The following is a 10,996-nucleotide window of genomic DNA, read 5'->3' on the forward strand; positions in this document are numbered from 1 at the left end:
AAAAATACACTGAATTTACAATGAAGCTTTAACATTCTCTTGCTAAATTTCACACATGTGATTTGATTTCTGAAAAGAAAAGGTAAACACAGAATTTTTCTTCACTAGTTGTCATGCACTACTTGCAACAATAAAAGAGGAATATTTCCTATATTACTCCTATATATTTTAAATAGAGAAAGGCAAGGAAGTCAAGTTTCCAACTGCAGTTAATGCCATGTTTTGTTCTATTTATTGGTAATGTAAGCTCCTATGCAAATTGAATGGCTGGTGCTCAGACCCAGATGAATACAACAGGGGAGGATGGAACTAAATTACTTCTGTCTGTCTTAACAGGACTTTTTAATAAAATCTCTTTACACAGCCACCAATCTTGCCAGGTTAAATTCTCACTTTAGCCGTGTTCACATTCTTGTTAATTTATTTTAACTGCAGCACAGAAGGTTAGGGTAATGGGAAGAGCTGAAAGTGGAATGGTTACAGTGAAACCTGCTGCCTGTACTTAGATAATTTTCCTTCCAAGTGACAGTCCATTAAACAGCTAAATTGTTTTATTTGCTACTAAAAAAAAGTCTTTCTTAGTCTTTGAGTTCCAGGAACTAATGAAAAGCCTTAGAAGAAAATCAACAGATTTTGTAAAAGTAGAACTGATATGATATGCAGAGCTTTTACAATACTATAACTTTTGACTTTGTAGAAAATGAGATAGTGTATCACAAAAGATACTTTTTACAGAGATTACAAATGTTTATTTTTCCCTTAACTTTAAAAAATAATAGTTTCAAAATTCAGGTTTAACAACTTATTCTAGTCACTACTTTAAAAAATCAATTTCTGTATTAAATATATGTGGTAGCTTAGATAAATTCCATTATTTTTTTTGCTATTGAACAACACAATATAAAAAGGGTTTCTGTTTTAGTGTCATACAGGTCTCCCTTGATTTTTATCACAGAATTCAATATAAATAACGCTTTGAAATATTCAGTTATCCAAAACTTTTAAGAAATTCTGTAGATCAGTTTGTATGATACCTTCTCTTTTCTACCCCTTTCTTCTCTTTACCTGATAGGGCCTGCTAGCTCTTACTGCTCCTCCATCCTCTTGGTTGGTCCAACTACTGTAAATGCTAGTTTGTTATCTCACAAACTAATTGTGAAGATAACAGGAATCACTGCAACAATACGATACATATCTCCCAAATTATGTGCATATAAGCAAATGTTTTCATTGTGCTTTTAAGTTTGAGTACATTATACTCTCATATTTGTCTGCATTTTTCTGTATATTTTTGGTAATATCCCACTTGTTAAGAAATGAAACTTTTCTTACTCCTGTGAACATTTATGTTTGGTGAGAGAGCCCAAGCTGTCCAAGCGTGTTGAGGTTTTCACATTTCACAGACAGGTCTGGCTTTTAAAAACTGCTGAGAACATACTCCTGGGCAAAAATGGACCCTGAGCTATCCAAAGGAAATATAAATCAATGAAGGAAGAAAAAATGACTGTGTGGCCTTATGTCTGTACTTGGGAGTGTAAGAGATTTCAGACAAGGAAAACAAAGGATGACAATGTGATAAAAGAAAATAATTGCAGTAGATTTAAAATGTAATTCTTAATTCGTTGCAGGAAGAAACGATATTTAAAATACCTGTTCCAGGTTGCAGAAGAAACTTTAAGCCATTACATTAAAAAAAAACGAACAAAAACCAACCAAACAATAAAAAATAAAAGAAAAACAACCAAAAGAAACCAACAAAACCCCCCTTCCTTTTTATGACAAAATGGGAAAATTTTAGCTTTATTTACAGTTCCAGAAATATCTCAAATTTATAGGATAGTCTTAACTATAGCAATTATTTTTAAGAGAGTCTGACCCTAAAAATGTAAAAAGTCAGTAAAGTAGTTAGAAAATATGATAATCTTCATATTTAACACAGGATTCAGTTTGATCCATGCACTATTCAGAGAGCTTTATTTCCTAGAATTTGTGGTGTTTTCTACTATCCATCAAGGCAGGTCTTGTGGATGATATGTACTGCCTTGGCTAGACACTGGCAAGGAATTTTTCAAGTAAAATACAAATATAATATTGTTAAATGTACATTTTATTTAATCTTGTCATGACACATGAAGCTATGGATGCTAATTAAACACCACAAATCAACAGAGTACATAAAGAATTGGCTTTTGCTTTTTTTTTCTTTCTTTTTTAACAGTATGAGTTAATTAAAGTTATAATGACTGAAAGACAAAAATGTCCCTGTTTTTATACCCAAACTGAATGCTGGTCTGGGGTATAATTCTTACAACTGGTACTTCAGTAGTCACTGACTGAAATTTAATACAAAATTTTACCAACATGTAAAAATTTGCACAGGACCAAAAAACAAGACTAGTCTAGAAATTTGGGGTATGACCTCTGAAAGTCTTCTGATCTGACTTTCCTGATCAAGTAAGGATGTTAAGAGCCAGTTGCCCAGCACTATGTCCCTATGGCCTTTGAAACTCCACAAATGGTTGGAAAACTCACAACCCACCTGGACAACCTGGGCCAGTGCTTCATCACCCCCAGAGTAGAAAAGTGTTTTGTGCTGTTCAGAGGGAACCTCCTGCATTCCACATTGTGTCCATTGCCTCTGGTCCTGTCACTGGGCATCACTGCAAAGAGCCCAGCTCCATCTTCCTGGCACCATCCCCTCAGGTGTTTATAGACATTGATGAGATTCCTCTGAGTTGAGGAGGAATTCTTCTCCAGATTGAGGAGCCCCAGCCCTCTCAGCCTTTCCTCAAAGGAGGGATGCTCCAGGCCCTTCAACTTTGTGGCACTTTTCTGGAATCTCCAGTATGTTTATTTCTCTCTTATACTGGGGAGTCTAGAACTGGATCCAACACTCCTGCTGTGGCCTCACCAGTGCTGATCACTGTGGCACAGGTTCTTTAGCAGAAACCTTTTATAGACAGCTACTTTGGGACACTTTCTTCTTATCAAAAAGATCACTTGCTACTGTCAGTTTGAGGATTAGTAATGCCCGAATGCTTGGCCCAAAGGGTAGGAAAAAAAACAAAAACAAAGGGCCTGCAGATTTCACCATTGATAGCACTGTTTTGTCAAAAACAAAATCCTTATTGCTTCAGTTTTACTTGGAATTTTTTTTTAATATAGACTGAAGTTGTTATTCTGGTCAATGTGACCAGTCAGGTCTTCAAGAGTTTGAATTCCTTGTAGGCTTAGCACAGAGCTGTCTGAATTGCTGAGGGTTTTCTTTTTTCCTTTTAAGTATGAAGCAACTACTAGCTAATGCTGTGTGCCATTTTCCTAATCTATATAGACTGTATAATTTGTACAAGATCCTTAATATTTTGCTATGTGAACCAATTTCATGAACGCTGAAACCCAAGAGTCTGCAGATAGTCAAATCCTCAGAGCAAAGCTGTGTCACTCAAATACATGTTCAAATACATTACTCAATTTGGAAGGAGCATTTGAGGCATGTTGTCCCCAAGTTAACCCCACACCAGAAAAATACAGGGTGGAATTAAGACAAGTTTCTACCAGCAGGGTGACCATGTCCCACACTTACGATTTTTTTTTTTTTTTCTGAGTTTGGAGTGTTTAATAGGAGCATCCTGATCAAAAATGGTGCCCCAGTACTCTTTCATGGTCTCCTGTGAAAGGAGGACTTCTCTCACTACTCTGGTTTTGCACAAAAGTGGCCACTGAGGTTGTATTGGATGGACATCCTGTTCCCCTGAGAGGACACAGCCTTGGGGGAACCATCTCATGAGACCTGTAGCTGCTGAAAACAGAGACTGCTGTGCACCTGGTCCCCAGCCCTACTCCACCAGCCAGGTCATTCAGCTGGGCATGCTGTTCACAATGATAATGATGTCTCATCAACTTCTGCAGCTAGGTCCACAGACATGTTCAGGAACGTTGGGACCTTTTATCTCCCCCTAGGCACAATATGGAAAATTGGTTCTGTAAATCATATGGCAAAATGACCTGACCAAATTGCTGCCTACACTTTCCTTTTATGTGGTACCAGACTGGACACTATATTTTTTAGTGCGCCAGTGAGCAGCCAGCCCTGTTAGGTGCTCTGCCCTCTGCTTTCACACACCATGAGAAGTGAAGTGGGCAATGCTTCATATTTGGGTAAAGAATATTATGCTGAGAATGAAATCATCCTTTCAGAGTTTTATTTTAATAGCAATGTTTTTTTCCCCCATAGGAAAAGATAATCAGACCATATAAGCTTACTATTCGCAATGCAAGAAGCGTGGAGCTTTTCCTGCATGAAAGCTGTGCCATGGTCTCTACACATATCTTGGAATTAAAAAACCCAACAAACTAGTAGCAGCCCAGTAAACAGGACTGTATTTACCTCAGCAATAACAGCTCCTTTGTGACACATCTTTCCCCTTGCAACTTCATAAGCTTTGGAAAACATGTTTTTGAAATACCTCTGTGTGTGAAGCTTGTTAAATTAGTCTGTTCCATTCAGTATTAAAAAAAGTAGATTAAAACTCAAGTCATTTCATGGTCTGAAAAGAGTGTCAATAAAAGTGAAATAATGTTTGTACAGTTTAGTAAGGTGGGTTAACCTTTCAAAGAACATAGCAAATGCTTTGTGGAAAAAGAAATTACATTCATATGTCCTCTTGGCTTCGCAGAGGTAGTTTTCTAATGCATCACGAAAGAGCTGCAAACACGTGTATTGAATAGATAGTTGCCCTGTGGCAGGTTTAGGAAATGCGACAGCCAGAGTACACAGCAGGATGGTTGCTGTGTCAGTTTTGACATCTGTTTTGGAAGAATTTTGTCTGTCTCTAAAGCAGTGTGAACCTCAGTGTACAGTCACTTTGGAAGTGTTAGCTAGTCCACGTTGTGCTGTGCACATTGATGCTTTGAAGTGTCAAAAGCTGCTCAAGATATTTTAGCAATACATAAGCCCATTTCCTTTGACAGAAGATTCAAGACAAGGCTGTGGGAGAGTGAAATTTCTTCTGGAAGATTACACCCATTTCTATATTAAGTGGCAGAAAATCTTCCAGTCACTCTAGCCTTTGAAAATTATGATCTAAATTCTGAGTCTGCTTATATCCTTCCCCTGACTGGGTGGCTGTAGCTCTGGAATCGTTTCCACTGAAACAAACTGACTGTGGATGTAGATGAGGAAAGCTGAGGGCTTGAAAGAGCTTAGAAGAGTAACCAAAATGGGAAAGGCAGGGAAATGTGGTACAGCATGGAGAACTCTGCAGTTTAATCATTTTCCTGCACACGTTTGTTCTGTTCTCTGTAATAGCTTATTGTAATCTAAAATTCAGTTCATTATGAATGGTTTTTTTTCATTCTGTTAATTTGAGAGACTTTTACAATTAGAATTCTTAAACCAAACTCATTTAATGTTCAAAAAGACAGAATTGTGGCTAATTAAAGATAACAGCAAATCAACCACATAAAACAATCCCATGCTGTACTGAGTATGATTACAACAGCCAATGCATTGAGCACTGTGAGATATATCTTCTGTTGCTGATGGGGAAATATGCTGTGTCTTCTCTGATACTGCAATTTCCCCCCTTTCACTCAGGTAGCATTTATCTATTTTTAAAAATGCTGTCATCCTGCCGATTAGTTGCAGGCAACAAGGCTTTTCATAGTCTGGCTCTAATTCCCCATTATGAGACAGCACTATGCCTTAGGCATTGCGCTGCAAGCAGTAGCAAAGATTTACTTTTTACCAGTCAATGCTGCACAGGCACCAGAGCCAATCCTTCTATCGACACTGCCTGCTTAAACAGCTATGGATGGTTCATCAACCCCCCCTGTGCTAACAGAAAACTGCACACAGCTCTCATCATTACTTTTCTTCACATTTTTCATTATCCTTCAGTTTTGTTTTTCTTGCTGAAGATTTTAGCAGGCCACAATGGCGCATAGCTGGTTAATAGGCAAGGCATAAAATAAGTTTGGAAACATGTTAATCAAGTTGAGAGGAATTTTTAGGTACTGAAATAACTGATTAACATCCAAACTTGTGCATAGGTGGAGACACACATTATCAGCATCAAATTAGATGTCAATTTAAACCTGCTAGCTGAACTCAAGCTCCCCTTCAAGAAAATCTTGGGATGTAGAGACAGATAAAATAAAAATACTTGAATTCTGTTGTTATAATAGGGATGACACAGAGAGTGTCTGGACTAAAATTATTCCACTCAAGATTCCGCCATTAACCTTAAAGCCTGAGCTTAATTTCACTTTATATAAATTAAATGAAAATCTGGAGAGTCAGATAGAAGTAGTCAAGAGGGTCTACTTTTGTCTCAAGAGTGACCCTCATTTATGAGGTTATGGATACAGACTTGAATTGGCATAACATGAATAGTCACACTAAAGTGTGAATTTTTGGAGAGTCAGTGACCTTCGTATTTCAGACCAATATTACTAGCACAGAAATAAAATAATGGAACAAAGATACAGCTCATCTCTAGGAGGACTTAGAAATATTTCAGGATACTTTGTCTGCTGACAGATGCTAACTAAGCTAGAATAGTAAACATAACCTTCAAGTGCTCCTCTTTGTAGAGAGTGTTTATCTGCCCAGCTAAACCAATGCAAAAGCCAAAGCTTTGCTGAAGACATGTAGGACTCCAGTGCAAAGAATATACCTGTTCTCCTCTAAGAAGCAAAGCCACCTTTGTTCTCACTTATAATGGATTTTTTCTGAAATTATGAGAGCATGAAAAAGAATTGCAAAATTCTCTTGCCAGTTTTGCTCACTTTCAGGGATTCTTGAGCTGTCAGAAGAGGACAGAAACTTATTGTTCATGATAATCAGGCCCACTGTATTTAACAGCACAGAATAATACTTGAAAACATTTCAAGAATGGATAAATCTAGTAAAAAAATAGGTAATCATTAATTAGCTTTGGAATATATCATGCATCTCCCAGACCAAGGACCTTTTAATTTAAAATGAGTTTACAGATTTCAGTTTTCTCTGTATGAAAAAGTCATAGACTTTATTTTTATGTACAATTGTTCTTGGCAATCCATGCCAATCTGTAAATAGTCTGGATTTTGTCCCAAAACCCTCCAGTAAATGACCTCATTAAAAATATAACAGTATAGAATAAATTGGCAGAACATGATTGCAGCTTTCAAAAGGCTTAATCTTTTAATGTGCACAATTACTTTAGTAACTGGGGGCCAAATGCAGATATAGGTGGAGGGTCTCTGCTACTTAATAGCAAAAGAACTATTTGTATTTAATATCTGTTTGTGTCTGGATTTAGTCTGGCTTATACTGTCAACTGACTTAATGAAGGTACTGCTAAGGCATTTTTTCCAAAGTGAATGTTTAAAATCTGTGAGGGTAATTTGGGAAAACTCATTATTTTGTAGACATACCTTGATTTTTGTATCTACTTTTAATTATCAGGATATGTCTGGACATTTCTGAATCTCACAGATTCAGAAACATGTGAAACACCATTTGTACCAGAGGTCCCAAGTCACATCTCTTTACAGAAAAAGCAACAAAACCAGAGTTGCTTTCATTCACATTTCTCAGCATGAGAACTTGAAAATAGAAATGTTACTATAAATAACAAGGAAAAAAAGTAGATTTTTACTAAAATCTAAGGACTAATTTTTCCTTAGTGTAGGATCACTATCATTGCATTATTTCTGGTTTTCTGTTTCTCAGAGTACCAAGATATTACATCTTCAGTGCAAACTGCTCAGAAATTATGGTGTTGGGACAGCATTTAAAAGTATTTTGTATCAAGTCAAAGCCTTTCTGATATTTTTATAGGTATAAAGGAAAGGTTTATTTTTAAAGACCATAATAAAAGCTTCATTTGGAAAATGTATGTTTACACCTTCGAACAGAAATGCCTATAATTCTGATTATGTGAAGCCATTTTTTTCTACATTTATTCAGTATTCATGACAGTCACTTTGGCATCATCTCTTTCAGCATTCCCATTACAGCCAATTATTTTAGCATGTCAGAGTAATACCCTGGAATCCCTTTGACGTGGAAATCTCCCAGGGTTTGGGGACTGCTCTTGCTGCAAGGAGCTGATTTCATTAAGCAGGATGGACTAAGGGCTCAGTCCTGAAAACCTAATGCAGTCTTGCTGTTGCTTGCCATGGCAATCCCCAAGGAAAACCCCAGGGGGCCCAGATGCTATAGCAGGAGCAATTGGTTTCCTGCCAGGGAGTGCATGGCTTCCTCCACACCCCTGCTTGGTGCTCTGGATTCAGCCTGAAGGGGTTGAAGTTGACAGCCCATGTCCAAGTGACTGCCTGCTTGCTCTGGCACCTTGTGTGAAGGGACATGCTGGGCAGTTCCATGTTTGCTGTCCAACTTTCATTATACGGCTTTGGGTAGTGCTGTTCTTGGCGTGCACGAACTCTGATCTCCTGGTCTCTAAGTGTGGAGGGTCAACTTTGGCTGCAAAGCCAGGTTCTTCCTCTCCCTCCTCAACAGTGCAGGGGGGAATGGATTAGTGCAAGGCGTGATGAAGCCACTGCAGCAGCAGGTTTCCTCTTCAGCTGCATTTCTTTAATTTTCCCCTTAGACTCCTGCCACTCCTTTCACTTTATTAAAATTAAATCTGTTAAAAATGTTTTTACTGTTAGTTCAGCTGCAAACTGAGTTGGGCTCTCAGAGTGCTTTAGTCTAGTTCATTCACAGTCATTTATCTTTTGTCATTTTGTGTTTTTTAATGGGGCTCTTGCATAATACACTCACCTTTCTTCCACACGGAGAAGTAATCCTCCATCACTCAAAGCAAGAACTACTTCATAGGTCTTTTTTCTCCATGTGAAATCCCACACAATATGGATATGTTATGAAAGTTTAAATCTCAGTATTCTTCCACAATGCCTGTTGGTGATCAGGAATGGCAAGATGAGACCTTCATGAGTGCCAGACAGAAAGGGACAGCATACATGTGGTGTTTCTTAAAAGGGAGAATATAGCTGCACCACTTAGGCTATCTGTCCTGTGACCATCTGCATGCCTTCCTACCCTCCACGCCCCCCTCCCTTATCTCCCTAATTTTCCTAGTCCATGAGACAGGTGAAAGAACAACAAGCTTTTAGGGCAGCAAAGGCATGAAAAAAAGACAGAAGAATTGGAGCGTGATGGGACTGGTCCTACCCCTTCAGAATCTGACTGCCAAAAGTAATGGCCCACAGAGCTCCCATCACTTAAGACTTGTTGGGAGAAAAAAACCCCATCTTTCCACCTTGATGAAGGAGAGTTTGCCTTCATCTTCAGCACTGATGTGCTGATCCATGCTGAGTGGCAGAGGGAGCCTTGGCTTGACTCATGGTAGAGTGTGAGCATTATGGGTGGAGGACAACTGGTGAGGTCAGAGCAAGGAAAGTGTAGGTTGTCCCTACCCAAGCACACAGTTTTTAGGAAAAAACCCTTGCCTTGTATGTGTATTGACTTTCTCATGGCATGTCCCAGGGGAGACAGAGCCACAGCTGCTGTGCTGGGTGAGTGCCTGTCTGGATTGCATTTGCTCCACCACCTGTTGCAAGTGGGAAATCATATTGTCTATTGTAGAACGGCAGACTTTAATTGCAAGCAAATAAGCAAGGGCATGGCTGCAGCTCTGCTGGCTCAATTTTGACCAGCTGCAGCTCCATGAAGAAAATGCCCAGGGGAGAAGAGAGGACCTAAGCCCTGGTAAGAGACTTTTCAGTAAAAGCAGAAGAGAAAATTCACTGTTTGCCCATACAGATAAAGGATAAGGAAGTAAATAAATAAATAGCTGTCCTTTAATTATTTGCTTCTAGCAAAGAGATATGTCTGAACTCCTGTTTTAGTTCAGAGAATTGCAGTTTATTTCTAGACACTGAAATTTATACAGAAACCAACAGGTTTTCCTGTCTAAATAAAGTATGGGAGAAAAAGCTGTAAGCATACGGTAGCCTTAGAAATCTTGTATGCATGTTGCAGTGAAGATGGGAGAAAAACAGCTACTCCTGCTGAACACGTCACTGAATAATCCACTCCGTTACCATGATAGCCACCCTGCTACCTTGAAAGAAATCGTGCTTGTTTTAATGTGGCATGATGGATGAAAAAAATAACCTTGGATCCATGAGGAGCTGGAGAAAGAACTAATCAATCATGTTCTGTCTCATTCTTTCTAAACAACTATTGTTGCTGATAACAGGTAAGTAAATAGAATTTATTATCCCAGTGGAGGAAAGCTGAATTAGTTGCCTGATGATAAGCTTCCACATCGTGAGCAAATTGCCTGTTGCAGACTCCGAGCTCGAGGGAATGTGTTAGGTCAGAGGTATTCCTTCTGCTGAAACAGTGCACTTGGTTTTAAAGGCTGTGCAGCTGGTGATCCTCGCCCAGCAGGGATTCACAAGCTGCATTTTGGGGCCTTCTTCGCTTGCAAACTTGGCTTAGCAGCACCAGTGCTTTTTATGTGGTCAGGCATTCCCTGCCCAGGAACCCAGGATAAGGCTTCACAAATGCAGGACTCAAACCTTTCTGAGCAAATCTAATGCTGTATACACTGGAAAAAAACCCCAAACTTCTGCAAGCTGCCATATGGGGAATGAATCCCTTTGGCCTGGGGAAACAGGGCTTGAGTGCTCATGTGACTGAGCAACTGTGGGTGTGAGTGTGAATGCGGGCTGGGGGAGTCTGTCTCAGCTCACATACTCGCCACTGGCCAGATCTGACAGCAGGTCCAAAGTTATGCAATCTTCACACCCTGAAAGTTTCATGAACTGTAGTACAGGTCCAAAGGCCACCTTATTGCTTCCTCCAAGGGGAAGACTGCTATGGAATTATACCCCTTATATAGATACATATACCAGACAAAGTAAGTCATGACCAAGTTGCTCAATTAAAAAAACAAAAAAAAAAAAAAAAAACAAAAAACCCAAACAAAAAAAACCAACAAAAAACCACCCAAAAACCCCACAAAAGTAAACAACAACA

This window comes from Passer montanus, unplaced genomic scaffold, assembly GCF_014805655.1.
Source record: "Passer montanus isolate IOZ18808 unplaced genomic scaffold, ASM1480565v1 scaffold19, whole genome shotgun sequence".
In the NCBI taxonomy this organism is placed as follows: Eukaryota; Metazoa; Chordata; class Aves; order Passeriformes; family Passeridae; genus Passer; species Passer montanus.